This window comes from Bombus pyrosoma, linkage group LG13 (assembly GCF_014825855.1).
Source record: "Bombus pyrosoma isolate SC7728 linkage group LG13, ASM1482585v1, whole genome shotgun sequence".
Classification (NCBI taxonomy): domain Eukaryota; kingdom Metazoa; phylum Arthropoda; class Insecta; order Hymenoptera; family Apidae; genus Bombus; species Bombus pyrosoma.
In genome coordinates, this window is record NC_057782.1 from 5,597,309 (window position 1) to 5,614,512 (window position 17,204).

At 37.9% G+C, this 17,204-nt stretch overlaps 2 protein-coding genes across 5 annotated transcripts in view; one reads left to right on the plus strand and one right to left on the minus strand.

Moving 5' to 3' along the window:
- The window catches only part of LOC122574255, a 116,525-nt gene that overhangs the window by 47,006 nt on the left and 52,315 nt on the right, over positions 1–17,204 (plus strand). The gene's annotated exons all lie outside the window — the stretch shown is intronic.
- Positions 1–17,204, minus strand: part of LOC122574256 (basement membrane-specific heparan sulfate proteoglycan core protein-like) — a 298,381-nt gene that overhangs the window by 43,295 nt on the left and 237,882 nt on the right. For both annotated transcript variants that reach the window (XR_006318969.1, XR_006318967.1), the window contains one exon: positions 4,140–4,344. The gene's annotated coding sequence lies outside the window, so the exon portion shown is untranslated. The remainder of the gene's footprint in view (positions 1–4,139; positions 4,345–17,204) is intronic.

Below are 17,204 nucleotides of genomic sequence, written 5' to 3' on the forward strand. Positions count from 1 at the left end.
CGTCGTGTGTTTATCGAAGAGAAGAAACCCGTAACATGATAATGCAGTTGGCATGGATCAGAGAAAACAGACAAGTGCACGAGGGAAAAAGAAAGAGAGAGGTAGAGAGAGAGAGAGAGAGAGCTACGGAATTTTAATTATGTACGAAAAAAGTTGCCAAGTAAAAAGCCTTTTTTCATTAAGATTACACTCGACCGAGTACTCGTGCTCTCTAAACAAAATGTTCGTTTTCCTGTTACGTTCCTAACACGAGAGAGAAAGAGAGCGAGACGAAACACAGAGAGTAAGAAAGTGAACGAAGCAGACAGTGAACGAAGAGTAAAAGAAGAGAAAGGGAGGTACAGCAGCCTCGAGTGAAGAAAGGTGGCGGAGAATGTACGCGTAAAAAAACAGAGGGAAAGTAGCTTGGCATTTCAAAGATGAGAGACCACTTTGCGCTTAGAAGGAACTGCTTTACTTTCACAGCTTAGTAAATGCGCGAAGGTGTGCTCGAAGGAAGAACAGGCTTCCGGGGCAAGGAGGAAGGGAAATAGAAGAGCCGAATGAATGGGGAAAAATAAGGAAGAATGGTTTGGAATAGAAAAGGCGAGGAAATACGACAGAAATGGTTCTCCACTGGCCGAAAGCAGCGACGATTCAACACTTTACCCGTCCATTGGATTTATGGGGACAGCGTGGCGCTCGCGTGGGCCGTTTGACCGCGAAATTGCGTAATTAAATTAGAGCCGCCTCATATAATTCGATAATTAACATTCCAAAATGGGTCGGCGATAGCTCGCGTGCTGGCGAACCACTGGAAAAATAGAACGTAGCGGTAAGTTAAAATTGTTTAAAGGACTGTTCGTATCGGACAGTTTATGGTCGATCTATATCGTCAGGACCGGAGTAATTGACTATGTCGCCGACGATGGATTGCTCTCAGGAAATATGTATTGCTCAGAAGCCATATTGATGAATGAACTCTATAAATTGATGATATATTTCTTACAGTTTATTTCTGCATTCATAATTATTGATTTTATATGGTATAATAAATTTATTTGGTGAATTATTGCTTTGAAAAGTTGAATTGAATGGGAGATATTCATAGAGCGTACATAACATATTCAGTAGGTAAAATAATTCCCTAAGTTTCAGTTTTCAAATTATACTCTTAAGAATCTGAAGTACATTAATCTCGTACTCAGGTAATAAAATTGCGAAATTTGCGACATTTCCGAAATTAGATTGACTTCTAAGAAACTCGCCTATTATAAAACTTGAATACTTTCGAGACTGCGAACTCGCTGAGACGAAATTAATTTTCAAACTTAAAATTTGATATAAGAATAAGGAAAAAATTGGCGTGGGGAAAAAGCTATTCGATTTTAGAGTAATGGTCGAAGACAAATTATTATTGTCGTAGGAAGTGTATTTCGAAAAGAACTCCGTATGGATGGTCTTCACGACACATGCCATTTCTGTGAGAGGCGCGACGTTCAAGGAACAAGTTAGTCCTACGAGCTCTTTTCTCCGACGTGTCACAGTGGGAAAGAGATAAACTCGACTGGTTGGAAAAGCTGAAAAGCACTAGAGAGACTGTTTCACGCTGCTCGCAACTGTTGGAAGATGAGATTTCAGGCTTTGAAACTAAGATTTCGACTTTCTTTCCTTTCGAGTGCTTTTCCTACACTAGTCGAAGAAATTTGACGTTTTTTTTTTTGACGAAGAGACACACGACCACCACTCGAGACTGGCGTACTTCTAGCGTAAAATGATTGCGTCGAATCATTCGAATTCGAACGATTGTTTCACAGTCTATATAGTAAGAAAGATACAAGAGAAGGAGAGAACTTTACTTCAGTTACTGGACGAAAGTCGAAACAGTAGATTGAGTCGCTTACTTGTCAGACTAGGCCTGAAGAAATGAAATATCGACGTACTTTGGATATAAGAATTAGATGAGTTAAGAGTATCTTCACATTTTGAATTTGAATTTGAACCTAAAAATTTGATCTTCGACTTGAATATGAAAAATTGAATTTAAAAGTAGGAAGCGAGACTTGAAGGTTTGAATTTTGAATGTCAAATGTCGGAAGATTTGAAATTAAATGTAAACTAGGAAATTTCAACTTGAGCTTGAGCTTGACAATTTCAGTTGAAATATGTAAATGTTAATTTTATTTCGGAAATTTGAATTTGAATCTGCAAATGTTAATTTTATTTCGAAAATTTGAATTTGAACTTTTAACTTATCATTTTAAAATACCGTCTTCTTGCTATTTAGTCAAGACGCAGAAGAGAAAACTTATTAGGAAGCTGTAGTTACTGAAAATAGCGTGAACAATGGTTGAAACGAAGAAGCGTACCATTCTGCTTTTGTTTGGTATCTCTTTAAGCGTTGGAATACTTCAAAGCTTTTTAACCTCTTGATAACAGTCTTTTTAATAATCAAGTAGCATTAAAGATGCAAAATACGCACAAGCTATAACAACCCGGAGCAAAACAGTGTGCTTCTTCACAATGATCAACGTTTATGAAAAGGATTTAATGTCAAATCACCAGCTCACTAACGATCTTCGATTAATTAAAAAAAAAAAAAGAAAACAAAACAAAACAACACAAATAAGATGATATATTTTATTCTCTTCATATTTAATTCTGTCAAATACTACTCATACATTATACGTTATAATTAAAACTATGAATTAAGAACATTTTAAATTAATTGAATACTGCGAAAGCTAAGCAAAATTGTGATACAGAAACAATACTCGGAATTATTGCAATGTGTACGTCGAAGTGACCATAAAATTCCATTCGACAATCGAAAAACGAATGAAAGATAAACGCGTCCAGGCGAGCGGGCATCGATGAGCAAGCTATAAAACAAAGCCTTAGTCAATTGTCAGGACCGATGGTTATATCCTGAACTGGAAGGAATCGGGCAAAAATAGAGCGGATGAATAAAAAAAAAAAAAAGGAAGGAGAACAGATAACAAAAATATCAAATCGAATATGTTTCGAGCGAGACCCATTTTACTTGCCCGGTCAGATAAATTCTTTGGTTACCTTTTTCCCTTGACAGCCGATTTTTTTTCATCGAAAAATCGTGGACGAATACACAGGATGTTGCATGGCTACCCTTCGAACGTTCGAAATAGAAAGGCGACTGATATTAATGTCTCTTAAAGGGATGCGCGTAAAGGAAAGAAAAAAGGAAAAAGAAAGAATAACGAGATCCGATGGAACCAGCGGAAAAGCTATGCTGATAGAATATTAGTAGAATGGCGGAATAGCTGTAGCAGCAGTGCGGTGAAATGAAACGAATTGGAGGAACGAGAGAAATAGTATTAGTGGTAGCTGAGCTAGTCGTACATTTTCGAGGTGGATACCATTTTAATTACAACCACCGTCCATAAGTCGATCCGTATGAGAGACAACATTTTCTCGGTTTAATTAAGCGGTCGGCGTTCCTCTTTGCTGAGGTCTCTTTCGCAAAACGACTGACGTTCTGGTTGGACATCGATTTATCAAATTATCCTTTAAAGGAAGATGGTTTTTCGTCATAACCGGGAAATTAATCAAACGTATTTAATAATTTCCCTCGGCTTTTTGTGTCAGAACTGAATAAATATGGGTGTATTATGTTAAAAAGTTGTCGATAACTTGTCGACGAAATTTCACGAAATTCCAAATTACAACGTAGTGTAAATATGCAAAGCAAGTTAGCCTTTCGATTTCCAGAGATGCAGCTCAGTTATTTGGTTTGCGTTTATTAGCGAACCGAAATTTTCCCACTGACGAAATGACCCTTTTCGGTCATGTTCACGGCGTTCCCTAATTTTCCCTCATTTAGACTCGATTTAAAATTCACGTTGCTTATTTCACACCGTGAACAATCATCTGATTTTTGGAAATTTTGATCTCGACGTTAAAAAAGTGGAAGCTCCATAAAATATCCGATCAGGTTCGCAACAGATTTTCCTGAAACTTACGTGGTCAATTTTCAATGTTCGAAAATTCGAGCAGAATCCGGCTCCATCGTTTCACTCGGTTGACGATCAAATAAGAATTGATCAAAATTTGATCGACGAAAACGGAAAGACGTGACTTCGAGGGAGAGAAATTACCGAAATGGAAGAAAATTGTGAACTTACCAATTAAATTCTGGAACGCGATGTGTGTCTAGCAAAACGTCGACGCCATCTGGCTTCATACTTTACTTCCATCTGGCAGGTTACTGCTTGAAGGATGTCGATAGAATCATGCGATAGGTCATCTAATTGTTTTCCTCGGCAACTTCGAGAAAGGGTATTTTGTCGTGACAAACGACGTTTCTCTCTATCATCCAGTCGGATATTTCTACGGCAAAAAACAACGTTGATCGTGAGCAGAGAAAAGTAGTAACCTTTGTTTCGTTCTTCTCTACTTTTCTTTTTTTGTTTCAAAGAAGAAACTTTTTATTTTCAGACAGTTAGGCAGCATCGTAAAATTCGAAGTGAGAGCATTCCTTATTTTCAATGGCTGCTGAGGGAAACGTAGTTTCAAGAGAAGAGCTTGCAATTAGAAAGTTTTTGAAAACAGAATGGAACGGAGACAGAACAATTAAGGCAGGAGAATTAGAATTAAAAATTTCAAACTTTCAGCTGCGAGAATTCGAGTTTCAAAAACAAAAACGAAAGAACAGAAACGTAAGAGAAATATCCTCTTTTCCTCTTATTTCATCAACTTCTTGGTTTGATCAACGGAAAAATTTTCATCCTAATTTTAGTAGAAACGGTACAATTATAATTATGTCATATTATATTTTTAGACTAAAAAGCAATATGTAGCGGATAACAGGAAGTTTCAAATTAGTTCTTGCCTACGTGAATATTAGAAACTCTTCTATTATATAGTTAACAGTTATATTCCGAACTATATTATTGTACAATATAATACAGTGTATTATATCACAGCAGAGAACTACAGATTGGTATAATTGAAATCCATTGATTCTGCCCACTACCTATGATTTTTCATTCATATAATAATGCACGTTCAAATAATTGGATTCAATCAACGCAGATTCGCTGAATCGGACATTTGGATGAAATAAATGGATTTCATATAAACGAATTTCTACCTGATCATGTCAAATGCAATCTTGCTTCGTAAAATTACGGTGTTGTTTCATATCCATTACCTATTCAAATTTTCGTTATCGGTCACTATGTATGAGCTGCACAGGAACTACTGTTACGTCGGGCGACACTCTACCTAGCCCAGGCTAAACACCGCGGGCAAAATGTCCGCACGTCCTTACCGCATACCCTCAATAGTCTTAAATCATAAATCTGGGGCATTTTCTAGCTGAAGTCCTTCAGACCGTACAAACATCTTTTTACTGACTCGTTTCCAAAGCCTATTGTTTACTACGGGAAGACACGGAAAAGTTAGTTTTTCTCACGTACGATACTTCACACTAGCAACTATCTATCGAGGGCGGCTAAGACCCTTTCTAGTCCACCAACCTTCTTTTATCCAATCAGAAGCAATGTCTACTGCCCTCACTTTCCTAACCAAGATTGTCATGAACAAATCCGATGGTTCATTGCTTTAGACACACCCATCACTAGCTTTCCTCCGACACAGCATCGTCACTTTATTTATTCTTCACTGTTAGAAGACCCGTCATTACCGGGTTTCTGTCCTTAAATCAATCACTTACTTAACTTATACATACGCATCAGTGTAACTATCTTCTTTACAAAGTTGTTGGAATAAACATTAATTTATACCTGTTAATTCAGTGTAAATTCAATTGAACCACCCGTATTATCGTAACAGAAATCAGGGGATCGATCATTTAGTGGATTATCTAATCGTAACGGGAATTTACGACTCCCGTTGACGTGCTTTCTCGCGATCGCGCCTCTCCGCGAATCGTCGAAAAACAACTACATAAGTTAAAAAGTTCTTAGAGCAATTCAATATTAATTAATACTTAGACAGTGAAATTGAGAAATTTCTAGAAGTCGAGTTGATGAATTTTACTTCCGAAAGGCTGGTATTTTAAAAAGGTTACAAACATCCGAACAACGCAATTCTCAACCAATCAATAATTCATCAATCCATTTCCTTTACATCTGCCAGTACATGAGAAACTAGTATTATTCCGTTATTTACGAAGGTAGATACCTCTACCACGGCCACTTTTTCCACTGCAAGCAGCAGAGATTAAATTACTTTGGGCTGGTCGAATTAAAACGCTAATAACCAACGTCCGATATTTATTGGACAGCTTTAGCAGAGTTAAAGTCGAAATCCGTGCGCTGTTCTACCTTCCTGCGTTCTTCTCTATCCGATTCTAAACCTCGTCAGTGGCTCCCTTTCCCTCGTTACGCCTGCACCTTTCACCCTTTCCACAAAAGCGTCCGAAACTTTTACGAACCCTCGAGAGCCTGGTAGCGCCACCATTGTTTCCCAAACAGGGGTTGTTACCACTTTTATGAGAGAGATTTCGAGCTTGGCCGGGTAGATAACTTTGCTACGCTCGTCGCTTAATCGGCTGCCTCTAACCCTTTTTCGCCACACAGTTTCAACCCCTATTCGTTCGTGGCCGACCCAGTACTCTTCCCCTCTTTCGGAATCAAGTGATTTCGGGATCAACTATAACGACCCATTTCGGGTTTCAACCTGGACTGTTTACGAGCCATGATTTCTTCTCTATTTTTACCCTGTTCAAAACGAGGATATGGAAATTCTATGGAAAATCATGGATCCCTTTCTACTCGCCAGACAGCCGGTAATTTTCGACCGGGCAGAATCTGCTGACGCGAATTTCTAAACCTGACGAGCGTCATAACTCGTCCTATAATGCCGCTCTTTAATCGTAGCCACCACCCTGCGTTGCTTTATGTGACCCGTGTCAGTGATAACGTCGAATATATAGCGCCTATTAAGCCGGATATTTTTCAATGAAACTGTCACAATGGTCTCTATCTATTATTAGAACGGTTGTATCTTTTTCTGTTTGACTGATATCCCAGCCGAATCGAGCGAGAAAACGGTCGTAGGAAGTTAAGGAAGATAGTTAGTTCTTGCTACTTGGAATTATCTACACTGGTCATTGTAACTTTCAACTCTGTATCGATCGCAATACACGTACCTTTGCACTTGTATATTTTTATGACTTCGCGAAGGAACGTGACTTCGCTGTCGTATGTGTTTATTAAATATTCATAGTTCAGTAAATGATCGTATAAAATTGTCGTTCCCTTCTACTCTAAATATTCTACCTTTTACAGCTTTCAATTTTATATCAATCGTGACACGCGCTTTCTATGCAGTTTTGTAGCTCCTATTAATTATTCCTGTAAACTTCTTTATGCTTCAGAAGGATCGTGACTTAAACGCAAAAACCTCGTATCCAATGTTTTTCTCTGAAATACGATGATCCATCGAACACCGACTCATTTCGTTTGTAAATTATATCGTAATGAATACACTTCAACAACTCGATTCCAATAAATACGTAACATCAACTCGAATGAATCAGCTTGAGAGAAGAGAAAGGCACGAAAACAAGAAAAATCATTCGATACAATAAAACGAACGAAAGAAAATGCGTCAGGCAAGGTAGACACATATTGATTGTAGCGACGATAAAAAAGAAAAAAGAAGAAGAAAAAAAACAAAGAATACCTACAATTAGCACTTTAATAGTATATATTCATCTGCACGCCGATACCATTTTAGACGATGATACAATATCGGTTTTTTCGTATATATCGAATCGAATAGCGGTAGTGTGGCGAAACGAGGCTCGTTTTTTTTAGGAGAGGCTGGTTTTAGGGGATGGCCAGAGAGGTTGGGAGCTAGTTTTATCTAAGCGTATCAACGGCCGAATGTGGGCCAGGTCCGGCGTTCCTGTCCGGGCTAAAAACGCCTATACGCGACTGCCGCTATCGAGCAGTTCTCATCCCCGATTAACTTTAACGCCACACCGGCGGCGAATGTATAAAAATTTCATCGAACGGCATCGGTTACCGCTTCAGGACTAACGTGTATGTAATGAAAGCGCTACACGTGCCGCGAAAAATAACGATCCACTCAGCTTCTATCCTTTCTCCCCTCTATATTTCTGTTTTCGTTTTTTTTTTTTTTATCTTTTTCCTTTCGCCACTCGTCGACCCGGCGAAAGTACCAGAGGAACGAAAATGAACTGCGTCCAAATCGAGCCACCCCCGCGGCTCTACTTTTCCGAATATTTCGGTAATTGATATTTCGAATTGAATCGCGTGGACGTTTGTTTTTCTGCCTGGCGTTTCTTGATCGCGGAAAGCAGAGGGAGCCGTTCATATATTTTTTAGACATGTACGAATCTCTGCGATCGACGGTTTGGATTAGCTTCTTTTCCATGTTTTATAATTGATCCAACTGTACGGTCTTTCTCCACTCATTTTACCCATGGAATATCGTTATCGATCGTAAGACTGCTTTGAAGATTAATCATTGTGTAGAAAATTTCTGGTTCCCGCGGTATTCTCATTGGATAGCGCTCTTTCGTTTGCGGAAGTGAGGTTTTCAGTGCTCTGTCGAACTCTCCAAAAGCCGAGAATATTTTACAACAGTCCCGGCCTCGACTATTCTCCGGGCTAATTAGTTCGTTTAAAGGAATCAGCTTTATCGAGGTTGATTAAAAGAGTGCTCGAATAGAACACAGAAGACGAGAGCGGCGATGGCGAAAGGAGAGGACGAAAAAGGTTGGACAGAATTCACCTCATAATCTTCGTAGCCAAGCGTCCTCTTCGTTCCCCTTTTACCATCGGTCTCTCTGGCGAAGCGCTCTCCTCGATAAATCACGTGCTCCAACGACGTGTAAACAAGGCTGACTTAATAAATCTAATTATCTGCGGGAAGAGGCGAGAAAGCGTTTCCACCGAAGGAAAAATAATTTCTCGCGGAAGAATTTTTCGGTTCGGATATCGGCGTCGCCTCCCGTGTTCGATCGACTTTAAAACTGTCCGTAAGGGAATATTTATTAGTTTGAAGAGAGATTCCTCGGGTAAATGTCGAACGTTCTAGCATACAAATTTTATGGAAATTCCCTGAGGCATCGTACCATGCTTCCGTTCAAGCGATTTCTATAAATTTCGCCGGTGCATTGAAATAAACGTTCCAGCATACAATATTTCTTCCTCTTCGTCTTTAATAATGTCCGTAGTAACGTCTAAATGTTTCGAAACAAGGGTTCCGCATTTACTAAGTTATTTAGTATATTTCATACTAAATCTTCTTAGAATCTTCGTTTCATCCATATCCATTTTCTTCTCACTTACCTTTTCTTCTTTTTTCTTTTTCTTTGGTTCATCATCCCTCTTTAAAATCTTCCTTTCTTACAGCAGTTTTTGATTAGGGACTTTATATTGTGTTTCGTCAAGTTTCCCTTACAGGGGATTCAAAGGACCAATTGCGACTAACTCTAATCCAATCGTGTTTTACCGTCTTTTTATCAAACTAGAACCGTCACGAAATAAATCTCACGTCTTTCTTCTCCTTAAATCTTCTCTCTCTTCTTTCTTTTCGTTTGCCATCCTTCTTTCCCTATGCTTTCCCCATGGATTATACATGCGATACGTTCGATAATGCATTGCGTGCGTATTGGGAAGACATTGATGTTATTAAACGGTGCCCACACAGGTGTCACATATAGCGCCTATAAATTTTAGTGTCCATTTTACACGTGTTTCATATATGTTTCGCACATGTTTCATTTATATTTCATATTCGAAAATAATGTATTAATAGAGATCATAGTAGACTCATTAAATCATTTATATTTCATATTCGAAAATAATATATTAATAGAGATCATAGTAGACTAGTTACATTTATTAAATTTAACGCGTTAATTTAGTGATTCTAAAATGTCTTTCATCGCATAGCTGGTGATCCGTATATTAGTTTAATACTGTAATTAACTTTCGCTTTATTAAATTCGATTATCTCTCGTGTTCAAATTTGTACAAATATTTCAATTATTTCTTCCTTTTATCCTCATTGCTATTAAATTAAATTAAATTAAATTTCTTAAAATGCCTCTCATCGGATTTTTAGCATCTCGTACATTAGTTCTATTATTAACCAGGTTGCGTTTCATCAAATTTAATCATCCAGTTCATATTCGTATAAATATTTCTCTTTCCTTTTTCTCTCTCTTTCTATACGTTTTCTTCAATCTTATCCCTGAGACAATTTACCAGCTGACCTGGTAATTTCTACTCTTCTTCCTACTTACTTTTTTACATTCTCTGTTCCGGCGTTTTCTCTCTGCAATTTTCCCACCACCCATCGACTTCTCGCCGTATTTCCTCTGTCGTGTGTCGCGTCTAGCTTGTAGCTTGTACCCATGTCAGGTTCGCTTGTCGTTGTCGCGCATAAGGGCCCGTCATCTCGATTTTACTCCTGGTGGAAGTAAAATTTCTCTGTGCAACGAACGTCGTTATCCTTGTAAGTTTGACGGAGACAGTTCCCTCTCTCTCTCTCTCTCTCTCTCTCTTTCTCTCTTCCTCGCCTGTTTTCTTCAAAACTCTCTTTGCCTTCTTCTCGTCCGGTGAAAATTCCCACGCGAGGCACAGTAAAACTCCGTTCCACCACGGAACGGAGTTTTAACAAGTTAAATGGCACCCTTCTTCCACTCTGTGAGAGATTTCAGCCCCTAATCTAGACGTAAAAGAAATCGATCATTTTCTCAGGTAAGTCTCTGACTTTAAATGAATGCAGATCGTTATTTGGTTCAGGATCGCCGATATTGAACAAGATCGTAACAGATATTTTCACTAGTCGAGTGATAAAGAGAACGCTTTATTTACACTGGCAAGGAAACTCGATGCGCTATCTTTATTATAGCGAATACAGATTTGCGAAAATTGTTGGATGATGAGTGTTTGAGAATCAAGTAAACGTTTATGGTAGAGTATCGATAGAGAGCGAGCACTGATTTATATTGGAGTTTGCACGTAACAAAAATATTTATTGTGCTCTTTCAAATTCGATAAGCAAGATTGTACTTCAGAATTTCATTAACTAATTAAACGATAAACGTATTTGGTTTTGGTAGAACTGATTTTTAACTTCAATGCATCATACGTTCTTTACTAGCTCAGCGAGAATATGTTCCAATCGTTAATGATTAACAAAAGAAATTTCTCCCGAATTAAAAGATATCAGAATTTTTATGCGAACCTGTAAGAAGATTATTTTACTTGATCTAGAAATTGTTGTCTTTATTTGATTATTAAGTATAGCTTCTACTACATCATTTTGCAAGTAATGAACAAAAATCTGCCTGGAATTCAACATTGCTACACGATCTTTATTTTCAGCTTACTTTTTCTCTTCTGTTCGACGTCCCTGATGCATGCACGAGTACTTTTTACCTTCACGAATTACTTTACTCATCCCGCGTCACTTATCTCGAATTAATACGCCTTTCAGCACGCCCGCCGACGATTTTTCCCTTCAGCCACTTTGTTCTGAGTAATTTCGCGCGAATGGAAGTCACGGCGAGGAATTGGGTGGAAAAGTATTGTAAAAATAATGGTCGAATCAGTCGAGTATACACAGCCATAAAGCAGGCAGTTTCGCCTGCTGAGACGCGGAATTATGTCCGGTCGACGCTGTGACACCGTCGCGGCATAAATTCCGGCTTAACGACTGCAATTACGCGGTGAAACGATCGGGCAGAATTTTAAGCATCGATCTCGTTCTACTTGAGAACGATCTTTACCATTTTATGTCCGGGATACGATTGAAATCTTCACGAATGTCAATCAAATTTTTGTACGTACTTGATATTTATTTTCTGGAGATGTTTAAACAAGAATTTCTTAACTGTAATAACAATACAATTTGTAAGAATAATGTAATATAATATTAGCGAATAGATAAAAATCATCAAATGTAAATTATAGAATTACACTGATAAATAGATTTTACACATACGTTTTACAACAATTTTACATTTTACAATTTACAAATAATATAATGAATAAGATAATCAGCCCGTTTGTAATTAATAAAATTTAGTGGTGGGATGGTACATATTTTATTATGTAACTTGTTATCATTGTGCAAGAGATTATCTTAGCATTGGCAATAAGATATTTTCACGTGATGATTTACTTGCTATTTTGCGATATTAGACGTCACGTGTACGTGGTGCGTATTCAATATCACGACTACATGACGAATCACCAAGCCAGTTCCTCATAAACTTCTTTTTTCCTCAGCAAAACTTCTTCGTTTTACTGTTTCTCTCCCTTGGTCCTAGCATCGTTCCAGAAAAGATATACAACTCTCACGGGGAACAGCATATTAAATCTCAGCCAAAAATTGTTTCACCTCCAGGATGGAATTTTGGATGCGGCAGCCGCGTGAAAATAATATACTGCTGTCGGAAGTATGTATGTTGAATGTACATTACTTTAGTTGCAATTTAATTTCACGCTGTCGAGTATTATGCACATGCTTCAAATCCATATCCACCAAGCTGAATAAAATTAAAAAGATCAACCCGAAACTTCCTGTTTCAATTGTTCAAATTTGCCTGAAAATCATCATGATTAACTATATAAATAGAGTGGTATCCTAAAGGATATTTTGAAAGTTTGCAATGAAATTTACCGTCACTCGTCTAAATTTATAAAGGTAAATGATTTGTTTTCAGAGAACTTAAAACGTTGATACGTAAAATACTGGAAATATAATATACAGGCCAAAGAAATTTCTGCACTTTCACTTATATTCGAAAAATTGTGCTGCATAAAAGCCCGCGATCTACTAATTATCTCTCTATGCTTTGAAATTTATGAGCATAAAAAGACTTGAAATTAATCATTTTCCCTTCTAAAAATATCCAAATATATCAGATAAAAATATAATTTACGTGAAAAATATGTACCGCATAAAAAGCTGCAAACTACTATCTCCCGAAGTTCAAAAATTCTGAAACTTAAAAAGCCGGGAATTGCCCACTTTTGTTTCTAAACATATCACATGCATCGCGTGAAAAATATAATTCACGCAATCAACGAGCCTGAAATTCTCGAAAACGCGAAATTCGTGGTGGCCAATCTCAAAATGAACTCGTTATCGTTGTCACGAGAGAAAGTTGGCGAGAACGGACCACGAACTTTAACATGGTAATTCGTGGCGTTGATATAGCGGCAACGATTCGGTTAGATGGACTGTAATTACGATGATCGAAGAACTTCGATGAGGAGCTATCCGACCGTCAGTCGGCAGCCGCGCGAACGTTTCGAGTTTTCAAACATCTGCAGCCATGTCTACGAGCGAGCGCAGCCGCGGCCAGCGAGATTTCGACATTAGACTGAAAGCTTAACGAGGGAATCGAGGACGGAACGACGTGAAACTTCCCCGACTGGAAGTTGCTGCGATATCTAAAGTGTTTCGGGACCGCTCGCCATCTCGGCTCTCCCAATCGAATGTAATTATATTGGAAACGAGGCTGATCCTAGTTACAATAAACGGCTTGGACCAACTTGAATATTCTCGCCAGCGGATTAAAATTCTCGAGACACGGTAAGCTTTTTACGTGTCGTTTTGTATAGTCTTTGTCGTTTACACATCGAGCTGCAGATTGGAAATTTCGAAAGCTAGGATCGGTTCCAGTCATTTCACAAGGAGAAAGATTGAGTAAATTACTGGAAGCACAAGTTGAATCGACTTACAGATTTTATTACATTTTTTCCTAGACCAATGAATATCTGTTTTTTTTTTTTTTCGATAGAGTTACATGTTGGATCTTTCTGTTGTTTAGAAACGTAGGATAAAAAGTTGGAAAAATATTCTACCATCTTTGTAAGAGATAAAAATACGTTCCAGTTGGGCAAATGCAGTTGGTATATTTCTCTAGCGTTTCGTTACGCTTACCACGACACTCGAGCGATTCATCTTAATTCACATTTTCACGTCATCCGCCAAGGAAGATGAGTGCGAATGCATTTCGTTTATTTCCTTTATTACATCACTTCATGAAATGATGCCAGATTGCCACTGTGTCAAACTAAAAAGAAGTCTGTTATCGTATACTTTATTTCAGTTAGACATTGGATCCGTATGTTTAGCGTGATACATGTACGTGGATGTTTAATATTATAGGAAATTTCTGGTTTAATAATTACTGTTATGGAAGTACTATCATAGAACGTATCACATTTATTAATATTTATAATTTGGATATTAATAACCTGTAACTTGCAAATTTCACTCATAATACAAATTTTAAGAGAACACTAATCGATTCTTTTAACCGTCACGTAATTTCTTTTAGCTAGTCCATTTTATGTACATTTTCTGCCAAACAATTTTTCTAGCATCGATAAACTATCGATTTTCCCCAGACGGATAGACTGTGCAATCGAGAATGACGAGATTTGACGAAATTTAGTTTTGATACGATGCTCTGTGCTCCGTGGAAATCCAGCAAAAGGGAGTACATCGCGGTGATATCGATAGACAGTCCCGTCGATATCTTCTTTTTCTCTGTCCTGATCTTCTCGTTTGATTCCGCAGTACAAATCGAATCGAAAGTGGGTCACGGATAAACAAGCTTCGTTTATTTCGCATATTGCCACGATGAAACATAGAATTTTGATTGTGGCTACGATTTTTCAACATGCAAATGTCTGAGTTCGATCGATGAGACGTGTTCTCGCCACGGTTTCGAATTTATATTCCGAATTTATTTATATAATTCAGATAAAGTTGTTTAGCGTTAATAAATTTGAATAGCATTGTTAATATTACCGATATATTTGATGTATATTTCTAATCCTCGTACTATATCGCGAATATTTAAAATAATTACGAATTCCATTTATTGTTCTTTTTTCTTTATTTTAACGCCGCTGTGCAAAATTAAATTTGCAATTCTACGAAAAATCTACCCAGGAGGAATTATGCGGCTCTCCAAAAAGGTAAAACGTAATATGAAAATTGTCTGATTCTACGCAACAAGTCTAAAATAAACTCACCATCCAATAAAAATGATACAAGAAGTAATAAAGATAACATTGAGCTAACTTAATTAACTATAACGAATTCCGTATAGATTAAGCTACAAACGAATTTTCCTTAATATTAGTATTATTAGAATATTAGAATATCAACCACTAAAGTATAAAACTTGTATCAAAAGAATTAAAATGAAAAATATATGAAAAGATATATCTTCTATCCATACATTTTATAAATAAAAAAACATTCAAAACCCCACAGCTACATCGCCCGTAACTCCATAAAGTTTCTGTAAAAAAAAAACTCCGATTCTTTTCACTAGTCTGGTATTTTCAGTGTTACAAAAAAGCATAGATCATCTGGCACCCATGAAAGGAATGAATCGTCATCGTTTTATTGATAAAACCAGTACGTTGTAGCATTCATTTGCGCCAACAAGCCGCTGTATTACCCCCGTGGAATACGTTCAGGATATGCTCCATAGAATTTCCTTTGGTTTAAAAAAGCGAACAATCAAATTTCAGATATCAATCAAAAAAGGACTCGAATTTTCTTTGTTTCGGTGTATTCTTTTCGAGCATCGGCATTCCTGTTGCATCGTCACAGCCACGTGTAATTAAATTAAAACCGCATAGTGAACCGGAAGCCACAAGGTATTGAACATGTCTGTTCTTTCTGGCTGGAGCAGCACGCATGGGATTGCGGGTACACGAACCGAATGGCAAACAGAGGCCCCGGTTTATAGAACAGAGAAAACTGGTCGATGCTTCAACTCCAACCCGCTTCAACCCCTCCAAGCCCTTTAGTATCGTATTGTTCCATCGGAATATATGTTCAGAAGGTGCATTCTGCGATCAGAGTCTCGATTCTCTCTCGAAATCCTCCCCACGACCTTCGACTACGCTATTTCCGGCGAGATTGTCGAAAGCACCAGGGATAAAGTTATATCGTATTTCCGCCTCCCTAAGGTCCGACGATACTCTCAACTTTCGGTAATTGACGAACCGTGGCGACCGTATCGACAGTATGACCGGTTCGAAAATCTTTAACTTCACGTTATTACCATCTATACGCTATCAACCGGAGCTTTAAAAAGGAACTACGGAGGGAGACAGAGAGAAAGGAAAAGAGAGACAGAGAGTTTTCTGCTAAAAGGAACCTCCGTGTATTCTCTCGATTTTCAATCGTCTCGGGGAATCTCGATGACGCAAAGTTTCGGATCTCCTCGATCGTCTATTTTGTTTTTGGATGGGACAACTTGAACGGTAATGGGTTATAGAACGTTTGATCGACGTCGTACTACCGGTGAAATGACAATCGATATAGAGTCAAGTGGGGCTTCAATGGACAAGAATAGACGGGAAGAGAATGAAAGAACACGCCTTCTGTCGGTAATTTTATAACGGGTTCTTTTGGCTTGAAAAAGCTATTCGGCGAAATATCCACCAAGCTAATAATTCCACGATCGCACGGATTTCTCTGGGTTTTATGTGTCTCACACCATGAAAACGTTTTACAGCCCTGTCAACGGTTTTACAACCCCTTAAGAACCAATTACATCCTTGGATTTCAGGAAACAATCGCCACTTCCGCGAGAAGATCAGATTGATCCTACGGTCGTAAATGTTTCGAATATATACGGTGTGACTGCAATCGCGGTAGAACGTCTAAGGAACGATCCTTCGTAAAAAGTCAGTTGAAAGCGTGCAATAAAGTTTTTAAATGCATAGACTTTGGTTTTAAGAAGAAAAATTATCTTGAAAATCGGCACGCATCTGAGTGTAAGTTTCGGCTTGATGGACTTCTCTCTATGAGGTTTTGTAAAATCGAGTGTATTTAAGAAATAACAGGCGCCATTGAAAAATAGGAAACAATTACTGTTTTTAAAGAATTAGGAAATGTAAGTAATACCCAAGGACTTTAAAAAAAATTTCATTTGAACGGTACAATCGTATGCAATAGCATGCGTCCGACAGATTGAACAGTTTCAGCATTAAGAAAATTAATTTTAAAAAATCCTACCCTTATTTATGAAGTCATTTGAATAAAAAGCATCAAAGAAGGCGAACAGTACAGATAGAAAGAAAATGCGATAGTAATACAGACGAGAACTAGATAAAGCCATTATCCATGTCCATAAATGCGAATACGGCTAGATTTCCAAAATCGGATTTCTCGAAAGCAAAATTTATGCATTC